Genomic DNA, 23593 nt, shown 5'->3' with positions numbered 1-23593 from the left:
GATGCAAGCAAGTGGATGAGAACTTTAGTTATTAAATCAGATGGGAGAATTAATATGTTATTAAGATTGATTCATGTTATTCATGTGTTCCCTTACAAGTATTATTTTCACTACATTATGATGACTGTGGGCCTTATTTGGTAAGCTGATAAGTATGCCTTTTTAAAGGTAAGTTTGACTGTTGGCTAGGTTCAACAAATAAGGAAGTTGAGATTAAAAGAAGTAAGTCTTGGGTTGTAAGTTGTGATCACTTACTCAATCCTAAGATAAAAAAAATCCAGTTGTGAATGTTTGATTTACTGTTTCCGTATTGCTTATATGTGTGTCATAATAAGTAATAAGTTGTAAAGAACTTAAAGTGTAACGAGGCTAGTTATAGACTTTAGACTGGTGCACGACTAGAGTTGGACCTTAGGAGTTGGGGTACATGGTGAGCGAGCCATGACTTTTCACGGGAGATGGATTGATCACCATTCTTATTACAGTTAACAAAGCTCCCGTATTTCGTCTTCTTGATGAAGGCATCCAGGCCTGACTAGTACGAGGAAGCTAAGGATAAGGTCAACAATGTAGTACCTTAGATTATTATATGTCTTTAATTAGTAAAATAATATAGTATATTAGTATTATATAATAATGTTGGACAGTTGACCAACAGTGTTAGAATAGTTTTATAGAACCATTTTTTTTTTGTTTTAGGAAAGTATAACATTATTATTAACATTTATTTTTTAAGTACCCCTTTATGGAGGAATAAAAGCCATTATTTATTTATATGACCGAGTAAGAATTTATTCTGGGCACGTGATGGAAATATTTTTATTATTTAAATATTCATTATGTGATTATAGTCTTGCTTGCTTGTTTCTACTTGCATGTTGTTGTGAATATATTTTACATGGATGATTATGTGATTATTAGAGAACAATTCATGTTGAACTTGAAACTAGTCGAGAAATTGTTTGTTGATGCAATATTTAATGATCAAATAAAATGTTGCCTTTTTAGATGGACATGTAAGTTATACTGAAACCTAAAGTAGAGTTACATTATTTTCAGGTCCCAAAGTAGAATGGCTAACAACAACGACCTAGCTGCTGCTATTTGCCTCTTGGCGGAGAAATTGACTCAGGAGAGAGCTGAGCATCATGAGACTGCTGGGGAAATATGTGAAAGACTAGCTAAGGTTAAGCCACCATACTATAAGTGCAAGCTGACCCAACCTTCTTAGAAAACTAGATTAGGAAGTTTAAGAAACTTTTTGAGGTTGTAAATTGACCTGAAAATATGAGAGTGGGTCAGGCTGTGCTGTATCTGAAATATGAGGATGATTTATGGTGGAGAGAGAGTGGAGCTAGATGGAGTGTTGTTGAAGGATTCAATTAGGATGCCTTTGTGATTGCCTTGAGAGGGAAGTTTTACCTGCCTTTATGAGGAAGCAAAAAGCCTAAGAATTCATTAACCTTAGGATGGGTAGTATGACCATCTTTGACTACTACGAAAAATTCATAACCCTGTCCAGATTTGCACCTGAGGTTGTAGCCACTGAGGAACTTAAGGCTCAGAGGTTTGAGCAAGGCTTAACGGATCGATGAGATACGGTTGGGATTAGGAGGAGAGACCTTTATGTCCCTAGATGTGGTGTATGGGAGAGCATCTCATATTTATGGTCTACAGTCAAGGAGAGATAAGAAAAATGGAGTAGTAGGTGAAAAGAGGAAAGATTTTAATGCTGGGGGAAACCAAGGGAATTTCAAGAGAAACCGGACTGGTAATGGGAATTTCCAAGGAAGGAACAACCAGGATAACCGCAACAAGGGTAGACTTGAGAGAGTGCATCACTGCAAGTTCTGTGACAACAACCATCATGGGAAAGACTATAAGGGAGAACCATTGACTTATAACTAGTGTCAAAAGAAAGGTCATAGGGAGTACGAGTCCTACTCTAAGCATGGTAAAGAACAAAAAGGCCATGGGAGTGGTAATCAGGTCAGATCATGATTCAACTAGTCAGGAAACCAAGGTCCTAAGTCTGGAGGATAGTAGAATAACCAGGGGAACTATAGTAAGCCTGCAAGTGAGAACCCCAACCAGAGTAAGCCTATGGGAAAGATGTACGTGACGAGTCGAAAGAAAGCTGAGAAATCTGCCGACGTAGTTTCTCGTAATTTATCTATTAACTCAGTCCTTGTTAAAACATTATTTGATTTGGGGGAAACTTATTCTTTTATATCTTCATCTGTCCTAAAGAGTTTGGGGTTAGTAAATTATGAAGAAATTGACTTGTCTATCAATATTCCTACTGGAGAGATCATAAGGTGTACCAAGTTGTTTAGAAATCTGCCTTTGAAGATATGAGACTGTGTTTTTCCATCTGACTTAATAGAGTTCAATTTGGGAGACCTAGATGTGATTCTTAGAATGAATTGGTTAAGTCGTTACAAGGCCAATATCGACTGTGAGATTCAGAAGGTAGAGTTGAGAAACCCTTTGGGAAAATTGACCTCCTATAGACGTTTTGGGAAACCTAAGAAGTTTGGAGTTATCTCTGCTATGCAATTAAGAAAGTTGATGAGAAAAGGTGTGTGATATTCTTCTGTGGTGTGCAGGATGTGAGTAAAGGAGTCGAAGTAAAGCTTGAGGATGTTCCAATTGTTAATGAGTTTATGGATGTGTTTCCGAGTGAGATTTCAGGTATGCCACCTGCTAGAGCTGTTGAGTTCACCATAGACTTAGTTCCTGGAACTGCACCTATATCTAAGGCACCCTATAGAATGGCACCTCCTGAGATGAGTGAGCTAAAAATGCAATTGCAAGAGCTATTAGATAAAGGTTATATTAGGCCGAGTACATCACCTTGGGGAGATCCTGTGTTGTTTGTGAAGAAAAAGGATGGTAGCATGAGGCTATGTATTGATTATAGGGAGTTGAATAATGTAACCATCAAAAACAAATATCCTTTGCTTAGAATAGATGACCTATTCGACCAGTTGAATGGAGTCAGTGGGTTCTCAAAGATTGACTTACGTTCAGGATATCATCAATTGAGGGTAACTGATAAGGATGTACCTAAGACTGCCTTTAGGACGCGTTATGGTCACTATGAGTTCACTGTAATGCCATTTGGGTTAACCAATACTCCCGCTATATTCACGGAGTTAATGAATAGGATCTTTCATGAGTTTTTAGATAAGTTTGTGGTGGTTACCATTGATGACATACTAATATATTCGAGGAATGAAGCTGAGCATGATGAGCACTTGAGGATCATTTTGGAGACAATGAGGAAAAACCAATTGTATGCCAAGTTCTCTAAGTGTGAGTTCCGTTTGGAGAAAGTAGCATTTTTGGGTCACTATGTGTCTAAGGAAGGAGTCTCTGTAAATCCTTCTAAGATTCAATGTAATCCCCCATAATTTTAAAGGATTTTATAAATATATTTTAGTATTTTTATATTTATATAATTTAGTTTCAAAATAATTTGACTATTTTAAAAGTCAAATTAAATTATTCTAAGGATTTAAGAGAGTAAAAATATTTTAATTAAGCATGCTTTGATAAAAGTTTTAAATACAAATTTATATTGGAAAAGAAGTCTAATGGACTTGGGGAACCCAAAATCCTAAATGGATAAGGAAAAGGAGTCATATTGATGATAAAAGTTCTAAGTTGCTTATCCTATTCATCATCAATTTTAATTGAGCCAAATCATTTTTCCTAAGCCCAAAAGGAAGCCTCCTTTTAAATATCTTAATACCCAATTAGTTTATTCCACACAAAGATTATTTTCTCTCTCCTCACACTCAAAAATTTCGGCTATCTATTCTCTCTCTCCTCACGGTTTTCTTTTTCTCCCTTCACTCGTTTTTTTTTCTCTCACCCGAATCTGATTGGCCATATTTCTCATAATTCCGTTTATTTTTAGCCAAAACGTTCTGCTTGAAAATTGTAGATTTCGAAAAGTTATTGTACTTAGGCTCAAAAATCACTCGATTCCGATTATTATTCTATCAGTTATGGCCTCTGCAAGTTTCGGAATTTTGCTGCCATATTTCACTCGCGATTTCGGTATTTCACTCTTTTTCTCCCTTTTCCTTTTGATTCTTTTCCTCATTTTCTTATATATTGATTTCATATATATTGATCTAATATTTCTGAGTATTATTTAAAGACTGTATCTTTATTTATTTCAGATTATATGTTTCATATTATTAAGCAAAAGAATTTCAGATTTAATATTTTAGGTTCAAGATGAGATTTAAATATGAAAGTCATGATTTTGAGTTTTTAAAAGCCTATTTTAGTAGTGCCATATTTTAGGGTTTGAAATATATAATCTTTGGTGTCAAAAGAATTTTAGAAAAGGTTTGACACATTTTTAAGTGAAGTTTTATTGCTATAAATTTATTGGTATATTGATATACCAATGTTTTGTATTTTGTTAGGCGGAGATTATTCCATATGAAACTTTTAAAGTAGAAAAATGGCCTATCAATTTGTCTACACAAGGTACATATATACCTGTGTGCTATGTGATTAGTATCGTGATTTAAGGAGAAAAAGTTTTAGCATCATGTATAGGAACTTATTAAGTTCATATGTGATTTCTAGTATGATTGATTTTTAAATGTTTTATGCCTGTGAGCAAGCATGTGATTCGAGATTTATTATGAGTACTAGATTGTATGTTTGTATGGAATTGTTGATGCAAGCATGTGAAAGGGAATTTTTATTTATTAATCCGCATGATGAATTAATATATGTTATAGAGATTGAATCATGTTATTTATGTACTCCCTTACAAGTATTATTGTCACTATCTTATGAGGACTATGGGCCTTATTTGGTAATTTGATAAGTTATGCTTTTTTAAAGGTAAGATTATTGTTGGCTAGGTTCAACACAAGAAGAAGTTTGAGATTAAAATAAAGTGGTCTTGGATTGTAAGTTGTGATCACTTATTTAATCCTAAGATAAAAGAAGTTCAGTTGTAAATGATTGATTTATATGTCTGTGATTGCTTGTATGTGTGTCATAACAAGTGATAACATGTAAATAACATAAAGTGTAACAAGGATAGTTATAGACTTTAGACCGGTGCACATTTAGAGTTGGATTTTAGGAGTTGGGGTTCATGGTGAGCGTGCCATGACTTTTCTGGGGATGGATTGATCACCATTCCTATTTTAGTAAAAACGTTCCTTGATATCGTTGGTCATTCTGGAATACGGGGTGACTTTCGTATTTCGTCTTCGTAAGTGAAGGCATTAGTAGATAAGACAACTCGGGTCCAAGTAACTATTCCATTAAAGTAATAAAAAGGTATTTAGTGTTTAGTTCAGTAAAAGTTGTCAGCAGATTATTTTATGATTATATTATTATTTATCCCTACATGTTATTTATTTAGTATCATGCTAGGAATAATGCTTCTGTTCTAAGTACTCAACTTTGCTAATTACGTGCTTTGTTTGTCTTTGTGATCATGGCTTTGCCTTATTAATCCTGTGATGATCCATTTTGGTGAGCAAATTTAGTATAGCATTGACATTACAGGTTCGCAGATGTGCATCATTGGAAATCTGGAATGGAGAGAATGTGTAACTAGTATATGTTATTTATTTTTCTACATTAGTAGGAATATACATTATTAAGTTGGTTTGAATAAGACTCATTTAGATTGTTGATTTCTAAATACTTGTTTATTTATTTATTTATAATAAAAGGCTAAAGTTTAGTTATATGTTTTCCGCTGCAAAATTATGAATAAGCCGATACGTTATCACACAGGCGATAATGCTTTGTTAATTCTCTAAGTTTTATATTATAAAGGTATTTTTGAAAAGAGAGAATGATCGAGATGTTACAAAGTGGTATCTAAGAGCTTTAGGTTATTTTGAAAATTTTTAGGCGCATAACTAACTTACTAGTCATATGAATAAACTCTAGAATTGCTCCGACTTATTCGTTTTGAAAAACGTTATAGGAATATATTATTATATTATTTTTTTATGACCGAAAATTTTCCTAGAGGAAGTTCAAAATTTTTGTTTTACTTCTGTAAGTTATCCGAATTTATTTTATTAGGATATGATTCGAAATTTTTTTTAAAGAAATCGAATATTTTTTAGAATCGATTTTTTTTTTTGAATTTCATAAGGTCCGAATTTTTTTTTTAGTCGAAATTTTTACTTCGACGTTTCATTAGTATTATTTTTAAAGGATGCTTGCATTATTTTTCATGCCTTTAAAGTTTTAATTGTTGCATTGTGAGAATGGGTAGTATAATAAGGGCATATAAAATAGAAATATTATATGCCTGCATTAAATAGTTAGTTCAGCATGATTATTATTTTTTTTCCCTGCTAACGATGTATTATTATTTTTCTTCCCTGCTAACTGTTAATATTTTTTTTCCCTGCTAAGTGTTACATTCTTGTGCCTATGATGTTAATGGCAACCTTTTTTTATTATTGTTAGGAATTGATGTTAATGGCAACCTTTTTTTTATTATTGTTGGAAATTGCGTTCAGGGAGAGTACTAAGTATATTTATTGAATATGTTTATTTGTTGTAGATCCCTAACCATGTCTACCAGGTAATTTAATAGAGTAGGAAGCCATCATAACCCAAATGTATTGAGTGATGATGAGAATGTTCGATGTCATGATCCTGGAAGTTATAGTTACACTAGCATAGCTAGAGATCGTTATGCATTATGTGTTAAAAGAGGCATCCTTGTTAGCGATATATGAAGTAATTCAAGAGTTTGATCGTACTAGAACGTAAACCTGAAAGGACATCTACAATATTACTTGGAGACCTTATCTGAGTGATATGAGTGTTTTAGAGATGGATGAAAATGGACATAAACCCAAAAGGATTTGAAGATCTACTAAATCTAGAAATTCATATTATTATTATTCTAGTGAAGACTCTGGAGACTTTGAAGATGAAATGTTTACTCCATAAAGTATAAAGGAAATAAGGATGAAGTATGTTAATTCCATAGAGTATTTATTTATGCTTTAAGATTAGTTGTTGGAAAGTAGTCAAGCTATAATGGTTTAAATTTCCTTATACATTCTTATATTTTGAGGAATAAGTTGGTTATTTTGGATTGGGAAATATTCTTATTATCGATTGAGGAATAAAAACTATTATTCATTTATATGAGTGAGTAAGAATTTATTCTGGGCACGTGATGGGAATATTTTTTTATTATTATTATTTTAATTTTCATTATGTGATTATATTCTTGCTTGCTCGTTTCTACTTGCATGTTGATGTGAATATATTTTACATGGATAATTATGTGATTATTAGAGAATATTTCATGTTGAACTTGAAACTAGTTGAGAAATTTTTGTTGATGCGATCTTTAATGATCAAATCAAATGTGCCTTCTTAGATGGGCATATAAGTTATACTATGAACCTAAAGTAGAGTTACGTTAAATTTCAGTCGCGAAGTAGAGTGTCAAACATCAATGTCACCTCAACTTCTACTATTCGCCTATTGGCAGAGAATTTGACTCTCGAAAGAGTTGAGCGTCCCAATCATGATGGGGACATGTTCAGAGTGTAACTAAGATTAAACCGTCGTATCTTAAGGGGTAAGCTGACCCTACCATATTAGAGAGTGGATTAGGGAGTTTGAAATGATTTTTGGGGCTGTAAACTGTCCTGAAGGTATTAAAGTAGATCAAGTTGTACTAAATCTGAAAGATGAGGCTGACTTATGATGGAAAGAGAATGAGACTAGAATTAGTATTGTGAAAGAGTTTAATTGGAAATCCTTTATTGCTGCTTTAAGAGGAAATTATTTACCCTGCTTTTATGAGAAAACTAAAGGTCTAAGAGTTTATCAACCTTAGGATGGGAGCATGACCATCTCTGAGTATTATAGCAAGTTCATATCATTGTCTAGATTTGCACTTGAAGTAATAACCACCGAGGAGTTAAAGGCTCAGTGATTTGAGCAAGGTTTGATTGAGGAAATTCAATTGGGGTTTGTAGATTACGAAGAAATTGATTTGTCTATTAATATACCTACTGGAGAGATTATAAGGTGTGCCAAACTGTTTAGAAATTTACCTTTGAAGATAGGAGACTGTGTTTTTCCATCTGACTAAATAGAATTCAATTTGGGAGACCTAGATGTAATTCTTGGAATAAACTGGTTAAGTCTTTACAAGGCCAATATCGACTGTGATGTTCAGAAGGTAGTGTTGAGAAAATTGACCTTATATAGACGTTTTGGGAAACCTAAGAGGTTTGGAGTTATCTCTGCTATGCAAGTGAGGAAGTTGATGAGAAAGGGGTGTAAGTTATTCGTCTGTAGTGTGCAGGATGTGAGTAAGGAAGTTGAAGTAAAACTTGAGGATGTACCAATTGTGAACGAGTTTATGGATGTGTTTCCAAGTGAGATTTCAGCTATCCCACCTGCCAGAGCTGTTGAGTTCACCATAGACTTAGTTCCTGGAACTGCAACTATATCTAAGGCACCCTATAGAATGGCACCTCCTGAGATGAGTGAGTTGAAGATGCAATTACAAGAACTAGTGGATAAAGGTTATATTAGGCCTAGTGCATCACCTTGGGGAGCTCCTATGTTGTTTGTAAAGAAAAAGGATGGAAGCATGAGGCTATGTATTGATTATAGGGAGTTGAATAATGTAACCATAAAAAAATATCATTTGCCTAGAATCGATGACCTATTCGACCAAAATTGAATAGAGCGAGTGTGTTCTTAAAGATTGATTTACGTTCAGGATATCACCATTGACGGTAGCCATAAGGATGTACCTAAGACTGCCTTTAGAACGTTATGGTCATATGAGTTCATTGTAATGCCATTTGGGTTAACCAATGCTTCTGCTATATTTATGGATTTAATGAATAGGATCTTTCATGAGTTTCTAGATAAGTTTTCGTGGTGGTTTTCATTGATGACATACTAATATATTCGAGGAATGAAGCTGAGCATGATGAGCACTTGAGGATCATTTTGGAGACATTAAGGAAAAATCATTTATACGTCAAGTTCTCTAAGTATGAGTTTCGTTTGGATAGGGTAGCATTTTTGTGTCCTATGTGTCTACGGAAGGAGTGTCTGTAGATCCTGCTAAAATTCAAGCTGTGAGTGAGTGGCCAACTCCAAAGAGCGTATTAGATATCAGAAGTTTCTTAGGTCTAGTTGGCTATTATAGGAGATTTGTGAGAGATTTCTCGAAGATAGCAAGACCTATGACCAACTTGATGAAAAAGGAGTCAAAATTTGAGTGGAGTGAAAAAGTGTGAAGAAGCCTTTCGGATCTTGAAAGATCGTTTAACCTCTGCACCTGTTTTGACCCTGCCTGATGGGAATGAGCGATTTGAGGTATATAGTGATGCTTCGAAAAATTGTCTATGATGTGTGTTACAGTAGAATGGGAAAGTAACTGCGTATGCATCGCGTCAATTGAAACCTTATGAGGCTAATCATCCAACCCAAGACCTAGAGTTAGCTGCCATAATGTTTGCATTGAAAATTTGGAGACATTAGCTCTAGGGAGCGGCTTGAAAGATATTCACAGACCATAAGAGCTTGAAGTACATTTTTACCCAAAAAGACCTGAATATGCAAAGAAGATGGCTAGAATTGATTAAGGATTATGACCTAGATATCCAGTATCATGAGGGGAAAGCAATGTGATTGTTGATCCCTTGAGTAGGAAATCGAGTCACATCTTGAGTTACTTGATAGTCCTTGAGGAGTTGTGTTGAGATATGCAAAGGCTGAGCCTAGAAATCTTAAATCCTGGGGAAAGTGAGGCAAGACTTAGTACTCTTTCTTTGGGTTTGTCAGTTTTCGATGAGATCATAGAGGGGCAAATTGGGGATGAGCACCTAGATAAAATTAAGGAGAAAATGAAGTAAGGAAAGGAAGCTGACTTTAAGATTCATGATAATGGGAGTCTAAGGTTTAAAGGGAGGTGGTGTATACCACAGAAGTGCAATGACCTTAAGAGACGTCTTATGGATGAGGGGAATAATACTCCATATTATGCGCACCCTGGGGGTGATAAATTGTATAAAGACCTTAAGGTCATCTATTGGTGGCTAAATATGAAGCGAGAGGTAGCTGAGTATGTGTCTAATTGCCTAACCTGTCAGAAGGTGAAGATAGACCATAAGAGACCTATGGGGAAGGTTCAATCTTTAGAAGTTCCTGGATGGAAGTGGGATTCTATTTCTATGGAATTGGTGACTGCCTTACCTAGGACAAGGAGTGGAAATGATACTATTTGGGTTATTGTGGATAGATTGAGCAAATCTGTTGTGTTCATACCTATTAAGGAGACATGGAAAAAGAAGTAGCTCGCTAAGACTTACATTAGGCATGTGGTGAGACTACATGGAGTTCCAAAGGATATCATTTCTGACAATGACTCTAGGTTTCGTTCGAAATTTTGGAAAAAGGTTCAATTAAATCTTGGGACAACATTGAAGATGAGTACAACCTTTCACCCTACGACAGATGGTCAGACTGAGAGGACTAACCAAACTATGAAGGACATGTTGAGAGCATGTGCGATTGACTTTCAAGGTAGTTGGGAGGACCAATTAGATTTGATTGAGTTTTCCTATAACAATAGTTATCATGCGAGCATCAAGATGGCACCTTTTGAGGCGTTATATGGACGAAAATTTAGGAGTCCCATTTGCTGGAATGACTTTAGTGAAAATATAGTCTTGGGGACAAAATTTATTGAGAAAGTAGCCTATAGATTGGCATTGCCAATGGAGTTTGAGAAGATGCACGATGTATTTCATATTTCCCAACTTAAACGCTACATCTCTGATGAGCGTCATGTCCTAGAGCCTGAACGAGTTCAGATCGATAGTAGCCTCACATATGAGGAAAGACCTGTCAAGATTCTCGACAAGAAAGTGCGTAGTACACACAATAGGATGTCCACATCGTGAAAGTCCTTTGGTCTAACCACGAGTCTGAAGAGGCAACGTGGGAAGCCGAAGATGATATGAGAAAGAAGTATCCAGGCTTATTCCTTGAGGTGAGTTACGATGGCGTAACTCATTTTCTTTAAGGGGGATAGAATGCGATAAATTTCGCGCTTTTTGTCTATTTTGATGAGATTTTCATGCATATGTATGCCTATGTTGGCAATTTGGACATGTTAGTGCAAAAGAAGCAAATTCTCCGCATAAGAAAATGTGTTCATAAGTAACACAAGTGTTCTACGTTAGAAAAGTGTGCACAAGTGGCACAATTATTTTTAAAACTTTTGAAAATATGAGTTCAAACTTTTTGAACTATGTGAGTTTTCGTGTCAAGTTTAGGGACAAAACTTCTTTTAAGGAGGGTACACTGTAATCCCCCATAATTTTAAAGGATTTTATAAATATATTTCAGTATTTATATAATTTAGTTTTAAAATGATTTGACTATTTAAAAAGGTTGACTATTTTAAAAGTCAAATGAAATTATTTTAAGGATTTAAGAAAGTAAAAATATTTTAATTAAGCATGCTTTAATAAAAGTTTTAAATACTAATTTATATTGGAAAAGAAGTCTAATGGACTTAGGGAACCCAAAATCCTAAATGGATAAGGAAAAGGAGTCATATTGATGATAAAAGTTCTAAGTTGCTTATCCTATTCATCATCAATTTTAATTGAGCCAAATCCTTTTTCCTAAGTCCAAAAGGAAGCCTCCTTATAAATATTTTAATATCCAATTTTTTTATTCCACACAAAGATTATTTTCTCTCTCCTCACACTCAACATTTTTGGCCCTCTCTATTTTCTCTCTCCTCACGGTTTTCTTTTCCTCCCTTCACTCGTTTTTCCCTCTCACCCGAATCTGATATACCAGACTTCTCATAGTTCCGTTTATTTTTTTTCCAAAATTTTCTTCTTGAAAATTGTAGATTTCGAAAAGTTATTGAATGTACGCTCAAAAATCACTCGATTCCGATTATTATTTTCTTTTCTGCATTAGTAGGAACGTACTTTATTAAGTTTTTTTGAGTAGACTTATTTAGCATGTTTGATTTCAATGTACTTATTTATAATAAAAGGTTAAAGTTTAGTTATATGTTTTCCGCTGCAAAATTCTGAATAAGCCGATACGTTATCACACGGGCGATAATACTTAGGTAATTCTCTACTTTTATATTATATAGGTGTTTATGAAAAGGGAGAATTCATCGGGGTGTTACAACCTTAGTCTTTTCCAAATAGACTTAAGGAGTGCTTACCATCAAAAGCGATATCAAGAGAGCGATACGTGGGTAAAGGATTCCAAAACAAAACAATGGGTGTATGAGTGGTTGACGGTGCTTTTGGCCTCTTTTTTCATGAGTCCATTCACCGAACTGTTAATGAAAGGAGATTTCGCTTGGGGGGATACAAACAAGAATTTCTGAGAATGTTAAATACATCTTTTCCTATGCTCATATGCTTATTGAGTTGATGGGTATAAGTCCTACATTCCTTATGAGTGGTTTATCTCTTTGCTTGCATGATCCTAGTTTGAGGGTAAAGTTTTTCAAAGGAAGGGGTAATGAATCAAATATCAGCCCTCTAAGCTTTCTTTGGCTCATAAACTAGTGGCCCTTGTATTAGAAGCTCTCGAATTCTCAAAATTTGCTAAAAATGCATTAGATGGGTCCATGAATGAATGCTAACATGAAACTACAGCAATACGAGAGCAATAACAAGATGACATGAAGCATGTAGAAGGCTCAAGTCCTGTTTGGCGTGAGTTTTGGTTTTATTTGTTTTTGTTGTTTTAAATTGTGCTTGTAATAAAGCCTAAAAATTACTCTTTTAGTAAATTCTTTGGTCGCTATTTAGAGTGTGCTTAGGATCCTAATGAGTTCATTATTTGCTGATTAGGAGCTGTTTGTAACAACTCATCAAAGGAGCATCATTAGGGGTGTGATTTAAGGAGTTTGTAACTCCTTTGTAGCTCATTTGTGGTTGTTCATATTTCGACAGTTTCAAGGAGGTTTTTTTTGCTGTCTTTTGCTGCTCCTTAACTTTACAAAAGAAGAACTCATAAGCAATAGAAATTATATTTGAGTTTGCTTATAAAAAATTACCTTTTTGTTTTCGTAGTTTTACTTTGAGTTTGTCTCAAGTTTAAACTAACTCTTACTACTTTGAGTTTGTCTTGACTCTTGAGTTACAAGCTTAGGGGAGATTGAGTGAGTCTTATCTCTGGCCCAACAAGAAGAAACAACCTCGACCACTAGGGATTTTAAATTCAACTCTTTCACTAATTAGGAGAAACAACTTTGTTACAACATAATTCTACTCACGAGCCAGACCTTGAGTTCCTAAACTCAAGTTCCTGAACCACTGATCCCTTAACAGTTTTTCCTCTCAACTTCACTTGAAGTTTTCTCACTTTAACTTGCTTTACTCAAAGCTTCTCTCTTACAAAACTTCACTCAAAGTCCACTTACCCCAAAAACCAAAATACAATGGATCGAATAAACTTAGTGGAATTAGAGTAAGAAGGCAAAGAACAAATGGCTTTTGTGAGAGAATGAAGGCACTGACACTTTACTTAGTTAAACTCACTAAATCACTTGGTCAGACCCACTTTGGAACTTAATTAGACATCAGTATTTATAGCTGTAATAACTTAGAACGTGGGATTAAAACATGTATTAGTGGTAAAACATTATCCCATGATGTTCCTTACTAGGAGGAACACGTTCCTCAATCATCCCATGAACTTCATGATCACTGTTAAAAGGTGGGAGTGTTTTAAGTTACTTGCTCCTTAATTTTAACAACCACTTCAAGCATTATTTAGAAAATCTGATTTAATTAAGAACGTTTTAATTATTAATACCGAAAAAAAATTCTTTTAATAAAAATATATTATCTTCATAATATTTCTATAAAAATCAAATTTTTTTTTATTATCTCTCAAAAAATAAAATCTTTTCCTTCGAAAGATTTTCCTTAAAATCAGATTTTTCCTTAAATAAAACGGTTACCTATATTCTAGGCATAATTAACTCAACTGACATAAATGTATCGTTGTAATGCTTCATCCTAAGTCTAGTTCCTTTTAATTGTTAGTTCCTGTAACTTATAAGTTTAGTGCCAATTCATATGTTCCTTACAAATGAACAAAAGATAACTCAATCTAAATTGCCATAGTTCCTTACCATTTTCACTCGTTTCTTTACAATGGAACTAGAAACAAAAAGCCTCGCTTTAGTCTTCTTGCTCCAATGTTGCTCCAGTACCAAATATAGAAACATCTTCACGTAGTCTTCAAAATCCAAACTTGATTTCTTCATTGACTTGATATTTTCTTTGTTCCTTTCATTGATACCTTGAAATTCACTCACTTAAACAACTTGTTAGTCCAATACTTAATTTGCATCTTTGTTCCTTTGTCATAATCAAAACTAGGGTTCAACAATTTCCCCCTTTTTGATGATGACAACAAAGGTACAAACTAAGAAAATAACAAATAACATAAGAGAATGACAAAGATAGAAAGATAAAATAATAAAGGCAGGATTAAGAATCGTAATTTTGATTTTTCATTTACCTCTTTTTGATTTTTCATTTACCTATGTTGATTTTTGATTTACCTCATTCAATTTTTATTTTTATTTTGTAGTTTATTATGTAATCTTTTTCCCCCTTTGTCATCTTCAAAAAGATCAAACTCGTGCTGATTTCATATTTGGATCAAGACCTTGAGACCATTAACAAGCACCAAAAAAATGGTTAAGTTAGGATATTCAAAGGTTAGACTAGCTCAAACAGTAATCACAGAATAGTAGCCATTCCAAGTAAGAAATTATGCATGCAAGTCACAAACGAAGACATATATAGCAAAAGTCATTTATATATATATGGCACTTGTTCCATTAAAGTACAAAAAGAAACAAAGAAAGAAAAGAAAAGAAGAAAAAAAACAAAAGCTAAGATGTCTTGCTCTTTTAAGAGAAACAAGAACTAGACATTAGGAAGGGAAGGGAATGGTCTTCCTTAACAACTTCTTCTTCAACCACATCTTTCAACTTCTTCATCATTTCTTCATGTTACCCATCAAGTTGTTGCTTCAAACTGTTAATGGCTTGGACCATCATCTCCATGTTCTTTTGCTGTTCAATCACGGTATCACTACGGACTTTCATGAATCCCATCATCTTAAGTTTTAGCATCTAAAGTCTAGTGAAGGTGATGATAGAACTTAATCATATGTTGAGCAGGGAGACACACTTCGTTAACCCAGCCAAACTCATCTGAAAGACACATGTTCCTTTCCCTTAGAGCCAAAAATAGAAGTTGGTTTAGGTTGAGGAACTGGGGTGTTTTCTTATGAAGTACCAACTGTTCCTGGAAGAGAAACAAATGGTGAGGTGGTAGTGTAAATGTTAGCAAGAAAAGGTGGTTGTGGAGGAAGGTGAATAGAGGTAAAGGAGAAAGTGTTGGTTTTATTTATCTCAACCGTTATCTGTTCAATGCTAGAAGGAACATAAAATGATAAGGGAGAGATGAAAGAGAGGTTAGGGAGAGGCACATATATTTTTGGTGAGGGTGGAGGAGTTTGTTCCGTTGGTGATTTGTGTTCTTGTTCCTCTGCATTAGATAGGACTAAAGGAGAGTCCTTATTTGAATGAAGGAACAGGTACAGTTTGAGCAATTTTCAACCTAGTGCTTTGCCTAACTCTTTTAGGAACAGGGGGGTAGGCTTTTTAGCAACAGGAGCAATTCTCTCTTCCACAGAGAGATCCAAACCTTGCAATGTTTTTTCATTTAGAATATATCCTTGTTTGAAAAATGACCCATTTGCGTCAGATGTGGCCCAAAATCCGACGCAAATCCTACCTTTTTTTCAAAAAAAAATGAAACATATGCAGCACGTAGCCCAGGGTGCGACGCACATGATTGATTTGCGTTGCACCTTCGGCTATGTGTGACGCAAATTCCCATATACAGCGTGCCATCTGCGTCATAACTAAATGATCTACGTCGCACCGTATATAACGTGCGACACAAATAACTAAACAATCTGCGTCGTTTCCGCATACGACACATATCAATTATAGGTCATCTGCGTCGAGACCGGTGCCGTCGGGCCCAAGTCCGACGCAAATAGGGGTCCCAGGTCCGACACAAATCGACCTTTTTCTACTATTGATTTCTTTCCTCTTAAAATACACATCAGTTCCTTTGCAAGGAACTTCCCATATTTTAGCTAACGTTTCTTGAGAAAATTTTATTTTCTTCCCCCTAACTTCAGTAGTACAAATTCAATCAGTGTTGTTGAAATTTGCACAAAACTCATCCATAGCTAAAGGAACTAAGACATTGTTAAGTGCGGTTTCAAACAGGTATTTCATACCCTGTTCCTTTAGTATGTCGGTTAATCCATTGAATTATACTTCCTTGACCCACTCCAAATCTACACAAAAACCTAAGACATAGCTTGATTCACTTCTTTCCACTCGTTTCTTGGTGGAAGAAGCAACAGTTTCTTCGCAAGGAACAAGTGTAACTTCTTCTACCCCCTTAGCTTGTTCCGGGGATTCTTCTTCATCATCCTCCCCAATTAGTTTTCTTCTTCTGACACTTTGATGTATTTAATCTACTAAGATCAAATAACAAGTGCGGAAGTTAAGTAATTCAATTAATATGCTCGAACAATCAAAGAACTAGGATAGTACTTAGTTTATTCAATGATAAAGGCAAAGCCACCACAAGGAATAAATCTAAAGGTTTTGAATGTATAAAGGGAAAGTCACCAACACTCAAGAGGATTTGGATAAACACTCAATGTTTAACTCACGAAATTATTATTAAAAGTCTGTATTAAATTTCGAACTACACACACCCTATTAAACCTAGTTTAATTAAGCTAAACCTAGTAGGAAACAAATAAACTACTCCTAATAGTAAACATAAATAAAACCCTAATAGGCTTAGGACAAGTCCCTAAGTCCTATACTCTCTAGACTCCTTGAATCATGTAAAATCCATCGTTTTAAGAACGTAAGCAAAAGCATGATTCTTAAGACAAGTAGAACTAGAAAAGCAATAAAGATATGAGTTCTAACAGAACTAGAACTCTCATTACATGTGCTATGTCACACGCCACCTAGGTTGGTTAGCAAGCATGCTACCACCTTTGTAGTCATCCCCATGAAGAGTCCTCCATGTACATCAATTGAGCCAAGGTTTATGATAATCTTGTTACAAGAGCTAGTAAACTTGCATCACTACTCCTGTATCATCCTCCTCTTCTTTAGAAACAATTCCTCAATTGAGCCATATCATCATCATGGACATTGGAGCCAAATCCCCACATTCACAGTGGCACTTACATTGTAGTCTCCAGGTAACTCAACTTGAATGCATTTCATTACCTTCTATGATCTTGAAAGGACCATCTGAACGTGGCATAAGCTTATTCTTTCTAAGCCTGGAAACCTTTCCTTCTTAAGTGAACCAAACCAAATCACCAACCTTAAGAATGTTGCACTCGATTTTATTAGCTAGTTGTTGATATTTGGTGTTCACCTTTCTCAATTCTTGCTTTAACTTGTGCATGAATTTAAGCATAGCTTGCGCCTTCTCCTTTGCATCACATGATAAATCTCATCACTAGGAAGGAATAAGATCAATAGGACCTTAGGGTTAGTACCATAACAACTCAAATGGAGACATCTTATGCATAGTAGGTGACCTATTGTAAGCAAATCAGCATATGCAAGCTTCACATCCCAATCCTTGGTCTTTACTTACCAAACCTCTAAGTAAGCGCCCAAAGTCCTATTAGTCACTTCAGTTTCCATCAGTTCTGAGGATGTGGAAGTACTAAAGCATAATTTGTACCAAGGAGCTTCCAAGTGTCTTCCAAAAGTAGCTCATGAACTTAGTATCCCTATCACTCACAATAGTTTTTGGAACACCATGGAGTCGAATGATCTCCTTACAATACAAATTAGCTACCTTTGAAGCATCATCAGTTTTGTGACAAGGAACAAAGTGGGCCATCTTAGAAAACCTATCAACGACCACCATGATTGAATCCTTGCCCCTTTGTGTTCTAGGCAATCCCACAATGAAATCCATAGCCACATCTTCCCAAGGACCATTAGGAATAGGTAGAGGAGTATACAAACCTTGGTGAAAAGTGCTTTTGGCTTTTTGACATGTAGCACACCTTGAGATAACCCCTTGAACATCACCTTGCATCTTTGGCCAATAAAATGTTCTTGTAAAATAGCTAAAGTCTTATTCATTCCAAAGTGACCAGCTATACCCCCACCATGAGCCTCCCTCACCAAAAGCTCACGAATAGAACAGGTAGGGATACATAGTCTCTCCCCTTTGAAAATGAAACCATCATGAAGCACATAAGAACCATGTGATCCCTTGGAGCATGCTTCGAAAATCTGATCTCCCTAAACTTCTCATCTTCTTTGTAATACTCCTTCACCAATTCAAAACCAAGGAGTCTTGAATTCAACACTCCAAGTAGAGAGTGCCTCCTAGACAAAGCATCTGCCACCACATTAACTTTGCCTTCCTTGTACTTAGAAGAGAAGTTAAAAGATTGCAAGAACTCCACCCATTTAGCATGCCTAGGGTTTAGCTTTTGCTGTCCATGGATATACTTCAATGCCTCATGATCAGAGTGAAGCACAAAGTGACTTGGCCGAAGGTAATGACTCCAATGGTCAAGTGCTTGAACTATTGCATAGAACTCCTTATCATATGTAGAGTAATTGAGTTTAGCTCCACTCAACTTCTCACTAAAGTATGCAGTAGGGCGCTTCTTTTGTATTAACACAGCCCCAATCCCAACTCCACTAGCATCACATTCAACTTCAAATGGTTGAGTGAAGTCTGGAAGTGCAAGGATAGGATTATTGCACAACAAGTCTTTAATAGTGTCAAAATCTTGTTGAGCTGCCTTGGTCCATGTGAACTTACATTGCTTGATACATTCGGTCATAGGGGCCACAATGCTACTAAAATTGCGCACAAATCTTCTATAGAAAGAGGCTAGACCATGAAAGGAACATACCTCAGAAATGGTGGAAGGAATAGGCCAACTCTTAATTGCTTCTACCTTAGATGGATCAACTGAAACACCATCTTTGGAGACAATATACCCCAAGAATGTAACACTAGAAACTAAGAAATAACACTTCTCTAGCTTCCCATATAGCTTTTGTTGGCGCAACACTTCGAATACCTCCTTCAAGTGAGCTAAATTTTCCACCACACTCCTGCTATATACAAGTTTATCATCAAGGTAAACCACTACACATTTGCCTAAGAAGGGTTTTAACACCTCATTCATAAATCTCATGAAGGTGCTAGGTGCATTAGTAAGTCCAAATGGCATGACAAGCCACTCATATAGTCCCATCTTAGTCTTGAATGCTGTTTTCCATTCATCTCCTTCTCTTATTCTGATTTGATGGTAGCCACTCCTCAAATCAATCTTGGAGAAAATAGTAGAACCATGTAGTTCATCAAGTAAGTCATCCAACCTAGGTATAGGAAAACGATACTTAATGGTTATGTTGTTAACAACTCTACTATCAATGCACATGCGCCAAGTACCATCCTTCTTAGGTACCAACAATGCAGGTACGACACATGGGCTCATGCTTTCACGCACATACCCCCTAGACATCAACTCTTCAATCTGCCTTTGTAATTCTTGTGTCTCTTGAGGATTGCATCTATAAGCAACTTTGTTAGGCAAAGCAGCACCTGAAAATAAGTTAATTTGATGCTCAATGCCTCGAATTGGTGGTAACCCTGGATGTAAGTCTTGAGGGAACACATCACTATAGTCATCAAGTACATGCTCAAGGTGTTTAGGAACCTTGTACTCTCGCTGCTCCCCTTCTACTTCACTTGCCATTAGTAGATATCCTTCATTTTCTTCCTCCAATTCCTTCTCAATCTCTTTAGCACTCACTAACAATGAGCCTTTCTTTGGAGGAGTGGAAGTCAAAGGTTTCAAGGCTATCCTCTTACCTCCCACAGTAGCAATGCATACATTGGTACGGCCATCATACTTCACATGTCTATCATATTGCCATGGTCGTCCCAAAAGGATGTGACAAGCATCCATGTTGCATACATCACATAGAACCTCATCCTTGAACTTGCTAATTTCAAACAAAATCAAGGCTTGCTTTGTCACCTTGATGCCATTATCATCACTAAGCCAATTGAGTTTGTAGGGGCGTGGATGGTTTGAAGTAGGCCATTGTAGTTTATCAATAAGAGTGGTAGACACTACATTAGCACAACTACCATTGTCAATGATCAAATCACATACCCTTTGTTTTACCAAGCAACGAGTGAAAAAGATTTTATCCCTTTGAGTGTGGTCCAAAGGGGTTGGTTGTGTGTGGAGCATACGCCTCACTATGAGTTGTTGTCCCTCATACACTGGCTCCTCCTCTGAGTCTACTTCATATGCTGCCTCTTCATCATGTTCCTTTTCCCCCTTATGCTCCTCTTCTTCAAAATTGCCCTTAGCATAATCATCATCAATCTCTTGGATGTCCCTTAATGTCATGACTCTATTAGTAGGGCAATCCTTCAATATGTGTCCATAGGCTTTACACTTGAAGCAAATGCGCCTCTCCTCTGTGGCTAAGGGTGTAGAAGACTTCCCCTTATCCTCCTTAAACTTGTCAAACTTAGTGAAAGAAGTAGAGCTACTACCTTCTTCCTTCTTGGCGCCACCATTGTGTTTATCTACTTGCTTCATAAAAGGCTTAAAGGTGGAGGGTTTCTTGGCCTTTACATACTTCTCAGCTCTCATAGCCACTTGCACCACCTCTTCAAAACTCCAATATGGTTGAAGATTAACTTTTTTGGCTAGCTTCTTGTCTAAACCAGCAATGAAACGAGCTATCTTTTGCTCGGCCTTCTCATCCACATCACAAAACATGTTGATTCTCTCAAACTCCACCACATACTCCTCAACACTTAGAGAGTGTTGTTGCAAAACTTGAAGTTTTCTAAACATATGTTGTGTGAAATTAGAAGGGAGGAAGCGCTTCTTCATTCTAGTCTTCAATTTCTCCCATGAACGTAGGCTAGGTTTACCATCTTTGCTCCTTTTGTTCCTCAAATTTTTGTACCACATGCTAGCATAACCTGTAAGCTTTAGGATAGCTACCTTAAACCTCTTAGCATCATCATAGTCTTTATAATCAAAGACTTTCCATTCTTTGAAGCCATTCAAGGAACTTCTCTGGCTTCATTGCGCCATCAAAATCAGGGAGATCGAGCCTTAGTCCTCAATCATCATCTCTTGGTGGTTGTCTATGCCATGGATGGTTAGCCTCCTCATCAGAACTAGCTTCATGGTTGTTAATAATAAGTGCACTCCTAACAGGACTAGGAGAGTTATTGTGCCTATTGCCATGCATGCCTTGTTGCATCATGTGCATCAATTCATCCATTTGTGTGGTTAGGTCTTCAAGTTGCCTATCCCTATGCAAGTTTTGGGCTTGCTCAAAGGTTAGCCCTCTAGGGACTCTCCCTTCTCCACCCTCTCTTCCCCCTTGGTCGTTGTCCATGCCTTAGCCAATCAGAATTTGGCTTGGACGACCCTAACTTGCACTCCAAGTAATCGCAACAATGTGTGTTTGATTTGTGTTCTTGGATGTTTTTGTGGATCTTGGACGATTTTCTTTCACCAATCAATACTAATAATATTGTACTTTGATGAAACTTTGAGAAAAATCAAAAATCTTGAAAAAAAAAAAAGATTGGATCTTTAAGGCTTTCTTGAAGATCTATTACTCCCCCTTAGAGGAAAAAAATTCTGATCCCTCCAATGGATGTCACCAAAGCTCTTGATACCGACGATGTATTTAATCTACTAAGATCAAATAACAAGTGCGGAAGTTAAGTAATTCAATCAATATGTTCGAACAATCAAAGAACTAGGATAGTACTTAGTTTATTCAATGATAAAGGCAAAGCCACCACAAGGAATAAATCTAAGGGTTTTGAATGTATAAAGGCAAAGCCACCAACACTCAAGAGGATTTGAATAAACACTCAATGGTTAACTCACGAAATTCTTATTAAAAGTATGTATTAAATTTCGAACTACATACACCCTATTTATACTAGTTTAATTAAGCTAAACCTAGTAGGAAACAAATAAACTACTCCTAATAGTAAACATAAATAAAACCCTAATAGGCTTAGGACAAGTCCCTAAGTCCTATACTCTCTAGACTCCTTGAATCATGTAAAATCCATCGTTTTAAGAACGTAGGCAAAAGCATGATTCATAAGACAAGTAGAACTAGAAAAGCGATAAAGATATGAGTTCTAACAGAACTAAAACTCTCATGACATGTGCCATGTCACACACCACCTAGGTTGGTTAGCAAGCATGCTACCACCTTTGTAGTCATCCCCATGAAAAGTCCTCCATGTACATCAATTGAGCCAAGGTCTATTGATACATTCTTGTTTACAAGAGCTAGTAAACTTGCATCCACTACTCCTGTATGACACTTCTTCTAGGTGATTCCATTTTTTGTTCTTCAACCACCATGGTTGTTTCTTGAGATTTTTCGATTTCTAGGATTTTGGATGGAGAAGAGGGGTTTTCCATTTGAGAGGTTTTGGGAGTTTTTGTGTTTGGAAAAGGTGAATTGTGTGAGGTTTTTGCCATTTTGTGAATGGCGTGTGAAAGGTGTGAAGGAGATGAATAATGGTGAAGTTGAAGCGACTAAGGAACGCGGTTTTGGGAGGAAAGAGAGAAGAAGATGCATGTAACGATAAACGAGGAGTTACACGCGTGAAAATTAAAACAAAAAGAAAAAATAAACGATAAAAATAAAAGATAAAAATAAAAGAAAACATATAAAAGAGAATAATGACTTGATTAAATTTGATTCCTATATTTTTGGGATTTTCAGATCGTTTTGATTTTTTATGGACTTTTTATTTTTGGAAAGAAAATAAACTCTAAGGAACTTGTGCTATAGGAACAACTTATGCTAAATATCAACGTTCTTCATATTATGCATGTTTCTTTAACTTAGGAACAATAAAGGGAGTATTGTGTGACATTTGTGAGTTGTTTTAGTCCCTTGAATCCATGTTTATGCTATAACATCTTTATTTACAATGGTCTTAGGCAATCAATCATAATCACTTAATGTCACATAGAGTAAGACAAATCAATTCAGACATGGGGGATTGGAATAGGAACAATTAATTAAGTTTTATTAAACCTAACTAAAGCCTTAACTTTTCATAGCTATCTCTTTGTAGAGGCTTAGTTCGTATATCAGCAATCTAATTTTTAGTTTGACAAAACTCAAGCTTAATCAAACCTTTTTCCACATTTTCTTTTAGAAAGTGATGTCTGATATGTATATGCTTAACTCTGGAATGACGCACTGGATCTTTTGAAATACTAATGGCACTAGTATTATCACAATAAATAGGAACACAATTAAAGATTATTCCATAGTCACAAAGTTGTTGTTTTATCCAAAGCATTTGAGAGCAACATGCAGCAATAGCTACATATTCTG

Source organism: Beta vulgaris, chromosome 3 (genome assembly GCF_026745355.1).
Source record: "Beta vulgaris subsp. vulgaris cultivar EL10 chromosome 3, EL10.2, whole genome shotgun sequence".
NCBI classification, from domain to species: Eukaryota; Viridiplantae; Streptophyta; class Magnoliopsida; order Caryophyllales; family Amaranthaceae; genus Beta; species Beta vulgaris.
The sequence above is the reverse complement of the archived record's forward strand: the minus strand, read 5'-3'. Positions refer to the sequence as shown.